Raw genomic sequence first — 14327 nt, 5'->3', positions numbered from 1 at the left:
TTAACAGTAGTTGTAGAGCCTGTTAATCCGTAGAATATCATTGCGGCTCATCTCAGTGGCACGTCCATTATTGTCTGGTATAGGGATGATGGTTGGCTCCCTGTTCCTGGAGAAAGCAAACCTGGACCAACACAATGTGTTAATTATTACTGTCACATCAGAACAATAAGGTATGGAAATAAAAAGAAAGAGTATAATACTTCACCTTGAATAGTGCATGACAGAATTGTAGTCATATGGAGTGTTCAAATTGTTGGTGTTGATTTTATCAAAATTGTGCTCTTTTCCTATGAATATATTAATCACATAATTACATTGTTGTTTCATTTGTCTTCTTTGACTGTCAGAACAAACACTTCTAATGTGACCTAAAGTACATTTTTAAACATTCATACATTTAAATGTTCTCAAGACAAAAAAGGGTTGTGGCAGCGGGGGCGTGGTCAAGCGCCGGTCTGTGACAGGAGGGTGGAGTCAGGGAAGGTAAGTGGCAGAATCACTACACCTGAGAGCAATTAACCTGTGTTTGTATGTCTTCCCAGTGACCGCGCCCTATATAAGGAGGGAGAGCGAGAGCGGAAGAGAGCTCTTCCTGACCCAGACGCTGAGAGTGTGTGTCTGCAAAGTACACATCCATTGTTATGCTGAAAAGTGTAGAAATAAAACATTCTGTTAAACCTTATCTCTGTCCTGCTGTCCTCTGTGCTCCACACACCAACTCCGAACTGTTACAGTGGTGCCGAAACCCGGGATCTGGAGCACAGCAGCCTCCCAACCCCATGGAGTCCTCCCCGTTTGCTGAACTGGTCCACGCCCTCGCCACAGCCCAGCAAAGCCAGCACCAGGTGCTACTCACCCTCCGAAAGGAGCAAGAACAGCGGTTCGAGGCCCTGGTGTTGGACCAACAAGAAGATCGAGAGGCGTTCCGGCACCTCCTCACGTCGTCGGGGTCCACCAGCGCTCCTACCGCGGGCCCGTCTCCCCTCACCGTCACCAAGATGGGCCCGCAGGACGACCCCGAGGCGTTCATCACGCTCTTCGAGCAAGTCACCGAAGCCTCGGGGTGGCCGATGGAGCAGCACGTGGTGCGCCTCCTCCCCCTTATCATGGGAGAGGCACAGCTGGCCGCGCTACAGCTCCCCGCCGACCGACCTACGCGGACCTCTGCTGGGCCATCCTCCAGCGTGTGGGGTGCACCCCAGAACAGCAGCGCCAGCGCTTCTGCGTGTTGCGCTTGGAGGAAGTCGGCCGGCCGTTTGCGTTTGGCCAGCAGCTCCGGGACGCCTGCTGGCGATGGCTGAGGGCAAACAACTGCGATGCCGAGGGAATCATCGACCAGGTGGTGCTGGAACAGTTCGTCGCTCGCTTGCCAGCAGGAACTGCGGAGTGGGTCCGGTGCCACCGCCCGGCGTCGCTGGATCAGGCAGTCGAGCTGGCGGAGGACCACTTGGTGACTGTCCTGGCGGCAGGACAAGATGGCATCTTCTCTTCTCCCCTCTCTATCTCTTCCTCCTCCTGTGTCTCGTCCTCGCCCCATTCCCCCACCGTGGAGGCGGGGGCCGGCACCACCCCAGCCAGCCCGCCGCACCCGTGGTGCCCTCCCGTTTCTCCCTTCTGTGTCTGTCTCTCCCCCACCTCAGGTGAGTGAGCCCCAGATCACCGGTGCAGACGGAAAGCCCGGGCCGGTTTGCTGGCGCTGCGGGGAGCAGGGCCACCTTCAACAGCAGTGCACGGCAATGGAAGTGGGCACGGTGGTTCGGATCCCCGATGCACCAGAGGCCGCCCTCAATCGGGCCAGAGCATATCACATACCGGTGAGTATCCAAGGGGATACATATCAGGTGTTGGTGGATTCTGGTTGTAACCAGACCTCAATTCACCAAAACCTGGTGCAAAACAAGGCATTGGGGGGAGCACAGGGAGTGAAGGTGTTGTGTGTGCACAGGGATGTTTACAGCTACCCTTTGGTGTCGGTCCACATTTTTTTCAGAGGGGAAAAATTTATAGTGAAGGCGGCGGTTAATCCTCGCCTTACCTACTCTTTGATTTTGGGGACTGATTGGCCAGGATTTTGGGGTTTAATGACACACTTAGTAAAGAGTGGGTCCTGCCATTTGACAGGGGGAGGTCCCAGTGTGGCTTTGGTGGATGCAGCTGTCACAGAGCCGTCTATGTCATCTCCGGGTCAGAGTGAGGAGCCGCCGGCTCCTCCTCTCTCTATTGGGGAATCCCTCGCGGATTTCCCATTAGAACAATCATGAGACGAGACTCTGCGACATTCGTTTGACCAAGTGAGAGTAATCGATGGTCAAACGCTCCAGCTGAACGCCACCCCGTCCTTCCCCTACTTCGCAATTATGAAGGATAGACTATACCGAGTGATGCAGGACACTCAAACTAAAGAGCGAGTCACGCAGCTTTTAATTCCGAAGATTCACGAAGCTTTTAATTCACTTTAATCCCATGGCTGGACACTTAGGGCAGGATAAAACACTAGCCCGAATAATGGCCCAATTCTATTGTCTGGGGATTCGCAGCAATGTTCGTAGGTGGTGTACGGCATGCCGCGAATGCCAGTTAGTAAATCCAGTGGCCATTCCAAAAGCGCCTTTGCGCCCTCTACCGTTAATCGAGACCCCGTTTGAGAGAATTGGGATGGATCTCGTCGGGCCATTAGATTGGTCAGCACGAGGGTACCGCTTTATATTAGTTCTGGTGGACTATGCAACGTGATACCCGGAAGCAGTGCCTCTGCGCAATATCTCAGCACGCAGTATTGCAAAGGCACTCTTCCGTGACATCTCCCGAGTTGGAATCCCGAAAGAGATTCTGACTGATCAAGGCACTACATTTATGTCACGGACACTGTGCGAACTGTATGGGTTATTGGGGGTTAAGCCGATCCGCACCAGTGTGTATCACCCACAAACGGACGGTTTAGTGGAACGGTTCAATCGCATCCTCAAAAATATTATTAAAAAATTCGTAAGTGAGGACGCACGTAATTGGGATAAGTGGCTCGAGCCCTTGTTGTTCTCAGTGCGAGAGGTTCCCCAAGCCTCCACGGGGTTATCCCCGTTCAAATTATTACATGGGCGTAAGCCGCACGGCATCCTAGACGTGCTGTGGGAAAATTGGGAGGAGGGACCTTCACAAAGCAAGAACGAAATTCAATACATTATGGACCTGCGTGCAAAACTCCACACACTCACCCACCTAACTCAGGATGATTTGCGGCAGGCCCAGGAACGGCAAGCCTGCCTGTACAACAAGAGTACGCGCCTTAGAGAGTTCACACCAGGAGATAAGGTACTCGTACTGTTGCCCACGTCGAGCTCCAAATTGATCGCCAAGTGGCAAGGACCCTTTGAGGTCACACGGCAAGTCGGGGACGTCGACTATGAGGTGAGGCGAACGGACAGGGGTGGGGTGCTACAGATTTACCACCTCAATCTGCTTAAACTCTGGAACGAGGAGGTCCCCGTGGCGTTGGTGTCGGTGGTTCCGGAGAAGGCGGAGCTGGGGCCGGAGGTTCAAAAAGGGGCATTGGCATCACGTACCTCTCCGGTCCCCTGTGGAGACCACCTCTCCCCGACCCAACTCCGACCAAGTTTTCGGATGTGTTCTCGCCCCTGCCCGGTCGCACTAACCTCATAGAGCACCACATAGATACGCCCCCGGGGGTGGTAGTGCGTAGCCGCCCTTACAGGCTACCCGAACACACAAAAAAGGTGGTTCGGGAAGAACTTGAGACCATGCTCGAAATTGGCATCGTCGAGGAGTCCCACAGTGACTGGAGCAGCCCGGTGGTCTTGGTACCCAAGGCCAACGGGTCGGTCCGGTTCTGTGTGGACTATAGAAAAGTCAATGCGGTGTCTAAATTCGACGCGTACCCAATGCCTCGTAATGACGAGCTGCTCGATCGACTAGGCACGACTCGCTTTTATTCGACACTGGATTTGACGAAGGGATATTGGCAGATCCCCTTGACTCCACTATCCCGAGAAAAAACGGCCTTTTCCACACCGTTTGGTTTACACCAATTTGTCACACTTCCATTTGGGCTGTTTGGGGCGCCCGCTACGTTTCAGCGGCTGATGGACAGGGTCCTCCACCCCCACGCCACCTATGCAGCCGCCTATCTCGACGACATCATCATATATAGTAATGACTGGCCGAGGCACCTGGAACACCTAAGGGCCGTCCTTAGGTTGCTGAGGCGAGCGGGTCTCACAGCCAACCCAACGAAGTGTGCGATTGGGCGGGTGGAAGTACGGTATCTGGGCTTCCACTTGGGCAACGGGCAGGTGCGTCCCCAAATTAACAAGACCGCAGCAATTGCGGCCTGCCCGAGGCCCAAGACCAAAAAGGGGGTGAGACAGTTCCTGGGGCTGGCTGGCTATTATTGGAGGTTTATACCTAATTACAGTGGTGCTTGAAAGTTTGTGAACCCTTTAGAATTTTCTATATTTCTGCATAAATATGACCTAAAACATCATCAGATTTTCATACAAGTCATAAAAGTAGATAAAGAGAACCCAGTTAAACAAATGAGACAAAAATATTATACTTGGTAATTTATTTATTGAGGAAAATGATCCAATATTACATATCTGTGAGTGGCAAAAGTATGTGAACCTCTAGGATTAGCAGTTAATTTGAAGGTGAAATTAGAGTCAGGTGTTTTCAATCAATGGGATGACAATCAGGTGTGAGTGGGCACCCTGTTTTATTTAAAGAACAGGGATCTATCAAAGTCTGATCTTCACAACACATGTTTGTGGAAGTGTATCATGGCACGAACAAAGGAGATTTCTGAGGACCTCAGAAAAAGCGTTGTTGATGCTCATCAGGCTGGAAAATGTTACAAAACCATCTCTAAAGAGTTTGGACTCCACCAATCCACAGTCAGACAGATTGTGTACAAATGGAGGAAATTCAAGACCATTGTTACCCTCCCCAGGAGTGGTCGACCAACAAAGATCACTCCAAGAGCAAGGTGTGTAATAGTCGGTGAGGTCACAAAGGACCTCAGGGTAACTTCTAAGAAACTGAAGGCCTTTCTCACATTGGGTAATGTTAATGTTCATGAGTTCACCATCAGGAGAACACTGAACAGCAATAGTGTGCATGGCAGGGTTGCAAGGAGAAAGTCACTTCTCTCCAGAAAGAATATTGCTGCTCATCTGCAGTTTGCTAAAGATCACGTGGACAAGCCAGAAGGCTATTGGAAAAATGTTTTGTGGATGGATGAGACCAAAATAGAACTTTTTGCTTTAAATGAGAAGTGTTATGTTTAGAGAAAGGAAAACACTGCATTCCAGCATAAGAACCTTATCCCATCTGTGAAACATGGTGGTGGTAGTATCATGGTTTCAGCCTGTTTAGCTGCATCTGGGCCAGGATGGCTTGCCATCATTGATGGAACAATGAATTCTGAATTATACCAGCGAATTCTAAAGGAAAATGTCAGGCCATCTGTCCATGAACTGAATTTCAAGAGAAGGTGGGTCATGCAGCAAGACAACGACCCTAAGCACACAAGTCGTTCTACCAATGAACGGTTAAAGAAGAATAAAGTTAACGTTTTGGAATGGCCAAGTCAAAGCCCTGACCTTAATCCAATGGAAATGTTATGGAAGGACCTGAAGCAAGCAGTTCATGTGAGGAAACCCACCAACATCCCAGAGTTGAAGCTGTTCTGTACAGAGGAACGGGCTAAAATTCCTCCCAGCCGGTGTGCAGGACTGATCAACAGTTACTGGAAGCGTTTAGTTGCAGTTATTGCTGCACAAGGGGGTCACACCAGATACTGAAAGTAAAGGTTCACATACTTTTGCCACTCACAGATATGTAATATTAGATAATTTTCCTCAATAAATAAACAACCAAGTATAATATTTTTGTCTCATTTGTTTAACTGGGTTCTCTTTATCTACTTTTAGGACTTGTGTAAAAATCTGATGATGTTTTAGGTCATATTTATGCAGAAATATAGAAAATTCTAAAGGGTTCACAAACTTTCAAGCAACACTGTATTCGGATGTCACCAGCCCGCTGACTGATCTTACTAAAAAGGGGGCACCAGATCCGGTCCAGTGGACGGAGCAATGCCAGCGGGCTTTTACTGAGGTAAAGGCTGCACTGTGTGGGGGGCCACTATTACACCCCCCTGACTTTTCTCTCCCTTTTATGTTGCAGACCGATGCGTCGGACTGAGGGCTGGGGGCGGTTTTGTCCCAGGAGGTGGAGGGGGAGGACCGCCCTGTCCTGTACATTAGCAGGAAGGTGTCAGTGCGTGAGGGGCGCTACAGCACTATCGAGAAAGAGTGTCTGGCGATCAAGTGGGCGGTCCTCGCCCTCCGCTACTACCTGCTGGGGCGCCCTTTCACCCTCTGTTCGGACCACGCGCCCCTCCAGTGGCTCCACCGCATGAAGGATGCCAACGCGTGGATCACCTGTTGGTATCTGGCACTCCAACCCTTCAATTTTAAGGTGGTCCACAGGCCGGGGGAGCAGATGGTCATGGCGATCTTCCTCTCCCGTCGGGGGGGGGAGTCAGCTGCAGACCGGACAGCCGCCCGGCCTGAGTCGGGCGGTGGGGGTATGTGGCAGCGGGGGCGTGGTCAAGCGCCGGTCTGTGACAGGAGGGCAGAGTCAGGGAAGGTAAGTGGCAGAATCACTACACCTGAGAGCAATTAACCTGTGTTTGTGTGTCTTCCCAGTGACCGCGCCCTATATAAGGAGGGAGAGCGAGAGCGGAAGAGAGCTCTTCCTGACCCAGACGCTGAGAGTGTGTGTCTGCAAAGTACACATCCATTGTTATGCTGAAAAGTGTAGAAATAAAACATTCTGTCAAACCTTATTTCTGTCCTGCCGTCCTCTGTGCTCCACCCACCAACTCCGAACTGTTACAAGAGTGTATATATATCTGTATATATATGGAAAAATAAAGAAACCACTTTTAATGGTTGCAGTTGACATTGTATTGTTGCATTAATTTGAACTAGGAAGCTTCAGCTGCCATGAATAGCATATATACCACCTTTTTTTTTTTTTTACCAAAGTTTAAGTTCAAATGTTCACTATCATAGTCAAGTATAGAACAGAAGTAAACAAACTTTATTAACAAAACTGAGAAATTCCTGCTGTGCTCACCACGTATTACATTTTGTAATAGGATTCTGACATGATTGTCGCGGTCACTATGAGTCTGTTCATGATTAAAGCCCAGAGCATGAAGAAGCTCATGTTGGACAATGTGATGGTAAACAGCCATTTCGTTGTAGGGACACAACCTGCCTTCCACCTCTGCGACCCACAAAAGAGAAGCACCTGTACAGCAAAGAATAAATTCACAAGACTGCTCTCATTACATGAGAGCTAAATGGGAGTTAAAGTAAATCTCATCTCATCTCATTATCTCTAGCCGCTTTATCCTTCTACAGGGTCGCAGGCAAGCTGGAGCCTATCCCAACTGACTACGGGCGAAAGGCGGGGTACACCCTGGACAAGTCGCCAGGTCATCACAGGGCTGACACATAGACACAGACAACCATTCACACCTACAGTCAATTTAGAGTCACCAGTTAACCTAACCTGCATGTCTTTGGACTGTGGGGGAAACCGGAGCACCCGGAGGAAACCCACGCGGACACGGGGAGAACATGCAAACTCCGCACAGAAAGGCCCTCGCCGGCCCCGGGGCTCGAACCCAGGACCTTCTTGCTGTGAGGCGACAGCGCTAACCACTACACCACCGTGCCGCCCAGTTAAAGTAAATGTTTGAGAAAATGTTTCTGTAAAATGGTCACCAATATTAGGATTGTTGACATACCCATTGTCTGGGAGTATATGAACATAGTCTTCTTCATTGGTGCGAAGCTGGAATTGGACACAGGTTGAATTTTCAAAGGACCTCAGTGCACGCTATATAACACCTCTTTCAGAGCGTGCTGTTGGAAAGAGAGAAGGTGTTAAAGATAACTATCCATCCATTATCTGTAGCCGCTTATCCTGTACAGGGTCGCAGGTAAAGATAACTAATCAAGCACTAATAAATATTACTTTGAAGCCAAGTCAAAAGTGATACTCCCAATACTGCCGAGAGATGATGTAGGGCACTTTAACCTTCCCATCCCTGCCCTTAAGTCATTTGCACCGATGAGAAGTACATGGATCTGCATTCTGAAGCCCAGTGTATACCGCTATGTCACCTTGTATAATGGTAAACTCATCCTTTGACTTTCCTGTTCAGGAAAACAATTGTTGACACTGGGATTCATAGTACATGCATTATTTTTCAGAAACTTCTTCAGAAAATGTCTACAGTCTGTTTTACTAAACTAAAGGAAGACTAAATAATACAAGCTAGAAAGGACTTCAGAGAGCTAGCCCTATGGTATATTTCCTTCAATGAGAAATTTTATTATCAAAATGTATCAAAATGTAATGATGGATGACGGACGGTAGTTGCGGTAGACTTGCAGGCGCTGCCGCTTCACCTTTCCTAAAACTATCTGGGAAACCGCCTGATCACCAAAATGATTCTAAAAACTGGACATTACAGAAATTGTCTTGCAAAAACTCAAAAATCAGTGAGTACTTGCGTTTGGTCGTTTTGGTTCTGTTCCTCACGGTTACACAAATGTGGGGAAACAGGTCTGCTGCTTGTGGACGCTCATATCCACTCGTTACAACTCCTGGGAATTACGCAGCTAGCCTCCCGTTGACTTCATGGAGTGAATCCATCCTATACGCCAACATCCTTGTTAATGGACAAGCTCGGTGCGAGTGGAATGTTAAACGGTGTAGGCAGAGCGTGACCCCGGTGCCAGCTAAGCAGAGCTACTCCATTGTGCTCTGTTTATTTTTGCTGTAATGTGGAGATATTCATCTGAATCCTGGACCCGTAGTGCCAGCGGAACCGCAGCGGGTGGACAGTCTAGGGCCTACACTTCAACTAGCCTATGGATGTGCGATAACAACAACAGCGGCCACTTCCGTGGGTGAAGGCCATGGACCAACGGTAACATCAATGAGCATTCCTCTCACTGGGTTACGAGGTAGGCCTAACAACAACAACACTTCAACAAACAGTGTGATAAATGGTGATTTTAGACAGACACTTCATCACGCCCATGGATGTGCGGAAACATCAACGAGGAGCCTGGGCATTTTGGATCAAGGCCATGGACTAGCAGTAACATCAACGACGAGCCTGGACATTCCTCTCGCTGGGTTACGAGGTAACAACATCAATGCTACAAACACTGTGGATAACGCTGATCTCATACAGACTTCGGAACTTTCCTCATGTAAACATAACACTCTGCGAACAACCGCCGCGGCTTTAAAACAAAAACAAAACAAACTGTTTCAGACTGTAAACCATGCTGCTGTAATATGGAATAAGAAAACAAAACCTAAGGGCATCTTCGGCGGACATTTAAACATACGCAGCATCATCTCAAAAACTGAACAACTTGAGCATTTGCTGACGGACTCAAATTTGGACTATCTGTGTCTCTCTGAAACATGGCTAACTCCAGCAACTCCTGTAGCTGTATTTAATGTTCCAGGCTATAAGACATTTAGAAGAGATAGGAATAAGGGGAAGGGTGGTGGGGTTTTGATTTATGTAAGGGAGAAAATACAATGCAAGCAAATAGACATTCATGTTGAAAATCTTGAGTGTGTAGGGGTTAGTGTCTCACTGTCACCTGAAATGTCTTTAGTTATACTTGCAGTTTATCGACCACCAAATGCTTCAAATTATTTCTTTGACAGCATTTTCTCTGTTCTTAAACAACTTGAAGGGAAAGAAATCCTGCTAATGGGTGACTTTAACCTAAACTGGCTTGATAATGCACGCAGGAAGAAGATAAAGAGCATTGCCAGTGCCTTTCAGCTGACACAAATGATTAGTAAACCCACAAGAATTACGAAATCGTCACAAACATTATTAGACTTAGTTTTGACCAATAAACCAGATAGGATTATTAAAACTTATAACTTAGTCACTGGTCTGTCAGATCACAACCTCACACTGACTGCCAGGAAGTTAACTAAGTCAAGGAATCTCAACTCTATAAGTCACAACAGTATATCCTCCATTCCAAATAAAAATCTAAAATTAGTTGAGCATGATCTAAAGCAGGTACAATGGAATGAAATTATTGGAAGTAAATCATGTGAACATTCATGCAATGACTTGGTAACAGCCTATAAAGATATATTAGTAAAACACTGACACAGAAACCAAAATCAAAACAAAATCTCCCCTGGTTTAACAATGACCTCTGGGACCTAATGAAGAAAAGAGATGCCGCCTTAAAACGTTTTTAAAATCAAGGTTGGTTACCGATAATTTAATTTTTAAAAGTTTAAGAAAGGTTCAAACTTTTCTTGTTTTGGGCCTGATAATATGGAGCTCTTCTAGTGTCAGCTAAGAAAAAAGGAACCATGGGTATATCTGTACTCATGGTTTATAAACCATGCTCTCGGATTTGTAATCTATGTCAACGGTTTTGCAAACTGTGCCCAGAGATTTGTAAACTGTGCACATGGATTTGCAAACAACTTCTTTTTTAAGAGAACAAAGAATGGAGCATTTCGACAGCAACCTCATCCACCAAGTAAGTCCAATTTATCTAGATTTAAGGGAAGATTTAATGCTATATTATGTTTTGCATTGGATGTGTCATAGCTTTTGTTGTGTAATGTTGTATTTAATGCTCCATTCCTTGTTCTCTGAAGAAGACAGTCTTTGCAAATCCATGCACATGGTTTACAAATCTGTGGGAATGGTCTATAAATCTGTAGGCACAGATTCTATGGGCATGGATTATGAATCTTGGCTTATAAACCAAGAGTCCAGATTTACATATGGCTCTTTTTTTCCTCAGCTGACCCCAGGAGGATTCCGTAGAACAGAGAATTGAAATATGAATTTAGAAATTATGCAGTCACGGCCCACAGACTGTAATAATAAGGAAATAATTCATTACCACCTGCCTTTTGTCACATCCATGTGCATTTGAGTTGTGTGTGCAGCACACGCTGCAAGGACTAATTACCATGCACCTGTTCCTGATCAGAGCACAATCATGGTGCATGCTTATAAGGATTCTGCAAGCACACAGACTTTGCGAGGTATACGTGTGGTACCTATTGTCTCATGGTACTGAGCCTTGTATCTCTGTCTCATTTCTCTGGTTTTGACTTTTTTTTGCTTATTTGGACTCTGCCTTCCTCCTTACCTCTGTTTGCACCTCAGATGACCCTTGCCTGTTTCATGACCCTGCCTTTGCTGGATGTTTTTTATCTGTATGCCTGCCTGTTTGTGAATAAATTGTTCCTGCATTCCCTTAGCAAAAAGAAGTTTATTCAAGTGTACTATGAGTATACTTATTTTTTACTAAAACTGCAGAAGTATACTTGAAGTTGACTTTTTATAAACTATATTTTATATACTTAAGAATAGTATAGTGAAGTATACTTGGCTTATACTGAAAAGTATAAATAAAAGTCTAAGACTAAGTACATTAATACTAAGACTTATACTTTAATACTAAAACGTATACTTTAGTATACTTTTCACGTTTTTCTGCCACAAAGTACTAATACTTAGTATATCTTGCTCCAAGTGCATAATAAGGTCAAGTCATTGACTCATGCTTAACATTTAATTTATATATTAATATAATATAATGCTGGAGTTTAAAACTTTACAGTATATAGTATGTGTGCTCAATTGCATTATCTTTATGTACCTTAAAATCATACACAAAAACAGAAAAACTTTTGACTTTATTGATCAATTTCTCCAGTAAGGAAGGACTTGATTTCATAGGTCTTTATTTTTGAAATGTTTGAAAATATATCAAACTTGTTTTCAACATTCTGTCTTGTGATTTTGTAAATGCATCACACTCTTGTGTACATACAGTATGAGTAAACTTTAAGAATACATTAAGGAGTATATTTCCAGTATATAAATAGTAAGCTACAAGTAATATGCCAAGCAAACTTAAAGTATAACAAGTAAACTAGTGAAATAACCAACGTTTATAACAGTATACTTAAAGTATACAATAATAAACTAAAAATAGGGACTTGAAGTATGTAACTAAGGGGTGTTGTGGCTCAGTCAACTAAAGCGCCATACCATAAATCTGGGGACCTGGGTTCGATTCCAACCCAAGGTAATTTCCTGATCCCTCTTCTGCTCATTTCCTGTCTCTACACTGTCCTATCCATTAAAGGTGAAAAAAGCCCCCAAAAAAGAAGTATATCGATAAGTGTACTTGTGGTATACTTTAAGCATGCAAGAGGGATATACCAAGTACATTGATAGTATATAGATGAGTGTACTTGTTGTATACTTTAAAGTGTACTTTTGCAAACTTAAAATGAACTTTAAAGTATACTTTTATAAACTTGAAATGTTCTAATTTAGTCCGAAAAAGTATTAAATGTGTATACTTTCTAGTACACTAAAAGTACATGGTCTGTAGTATACTTGCTATACTTATACTGAAGCATACTTAATAAAATGAACTTTAAGTATACTACTTTTTGCTAAGGGTTTACATCCATTCATCTGCTTCATTACATGACACTTTTTTTTATTCAAGCAATTAATTCAGTAGTCTTTTAAGAACTTTCTGAGGAATGGTTGACAGTTGAGTATAATTCTTAGGCACATAACTCGTCACTTTATTGTACATTTACTGTATTGCATTATATTTAGCATTTTTGTTGAGAAGTGATACTGCAGGAGTGAGTGGGGAGTAAGCATTCCATTGAACTTGTTACACATGGTAATAAAGAATCTTTAAAAATCCTGAATAAGGATTTTACAGCTTTCACTCACCAGTTAATAATTCTAATGGGAACAGTGATGGCTGAAGAATTACAATCAAGTCAAATGTAAGTTTTCTTCAGCGGTCATTACAAACACGACTGTCACTTTCTGTTCTTATTCAGCACCAGTGCCTGACCTGAAAGATTTTAATTTCATATTATATAACCGTCAGTTCTGGTCCAGTGGCACGGTGGTGGAGTGGTTAGCAATGTCACCTCACAGGTTCTGGGTTTGAACTTGATGGTCAGCCAGGGCCTTTCTGTGTGGAGTTCGCATGTTCTCCCTGTGCTTGGGTATCCTCCCTGTGAGTGGGTTTCCTCTAGGCGCTCCAGTTTCTTCCCACAAGCCAAAGACATGCAGACTACCTATATGGAAATGTAATATATGGCATATATGGCCCTATATCAAGAATGATATTACCATTTATGTTACCTGTAGGGTGATATATTATTATCACATACATTCTCTAGATATATGAAGATATGTTTATAACATATATGAAATACCCATAGTAAAATTTGTATATGTACATGTATTAAAATATATATATATGAGGATTTTTTATATGGTGTTATATGTTGCAACCATATATGTTAATGATATATATTTACAACCCTGATTCCAAAAAAGTTGGGACAAAGTACAAATTGTAAATAAAAATGGAATGCAATAATTTACAAATCTCAAAAAACTGACATTGTATTCACAGTAGAACATAGACAACATATCAAATGTCGAAAGTGAGACATTTTGAAATTTTATGCCAAATATTGGTTCATTTGAAATTTCATGACAGCAACACATCTCAAAAAAGTTGGGACGGGGCAATAAGAGGCTGGAAAAGTTAAAGGTACAAAAAAGGAACAGCTGGAGAACCAAATTGCAACTCATTAGGTCAATTGGCAATAGGTCATTAACATGACTGGGTATAAAAAGAGCAGCTTGGAGTGGCAGTGGCTCTCAGATGTAAAGACAGGAAGAGGATCACCAATCCCCCTAATTCTGTGCCGACAAATAGTGGAGCAATATCAGAAAGGAGTTCGACAGTGTAAAATTGCAAACAGTTTGAACATATCATCATCTACAGTGCATAATATCATCAAAAGATTCAGAAGAATCTCTGTGCGTAAGGGTCAAGGCCGGAAAACCATACTGAGTGCCCGTGATCTTTGGGCCCTTAGACTGCACTGCATTACATACAGGCATGCTTCTGTATTGGAAATCACAAAATGGGCTCAGGAATATTTCCAGAGAACATTATCTGTGAACACAATTCACCGTGCCATCTGCCGTTGCCAGCTAAAACTCTATAGTTCAAAGAAGAAGCCATATCTAAACATGATCCAGAAGCGCAGATGTTTTCTCTGGGCCAAGGCTCATTTAAAATGGACTGTGGCAAAGTGGAAAACCGCTCTGTGGTCAGACGAATCAAAATTTGAAGTTCTTTATGGAAATCAGG

The 14327-nt window shown here is 44.5% G+C and overlaps 1 pseudogene; it reads right to left on the bottom strand.

Moving 5' to 3' along the window:
• LOC132875000 (high choriolytic enzyme 2-like) lies at window positions 1-11117 on the bottom strand (annotated as a pseudogene).
• Between the last annotated feature and the right edge of the window lie 3210 nt (window positions 11118-14327).

The sequence above is a fragment of the Neoarius graeffei genome, chromosome 27 (genome assembly GCF_027579695.1).
Source record: "Neoarius graeffei isolate fNeoGra1 chromosome 27, fNeoGra1.pri, whole genome shotgun sequence".
Classification (NCBI taxonomy): Eukaryota; Metazoa; Chordata; class Actinopteri; order Siluriformes; family Ariidae; genus Neoarius; species Neoarius graeffei.
Note: the sequence above shows the minus strand (reverse complement) of the source record. Positions and strands in the feature narration are given on the sequence as shown.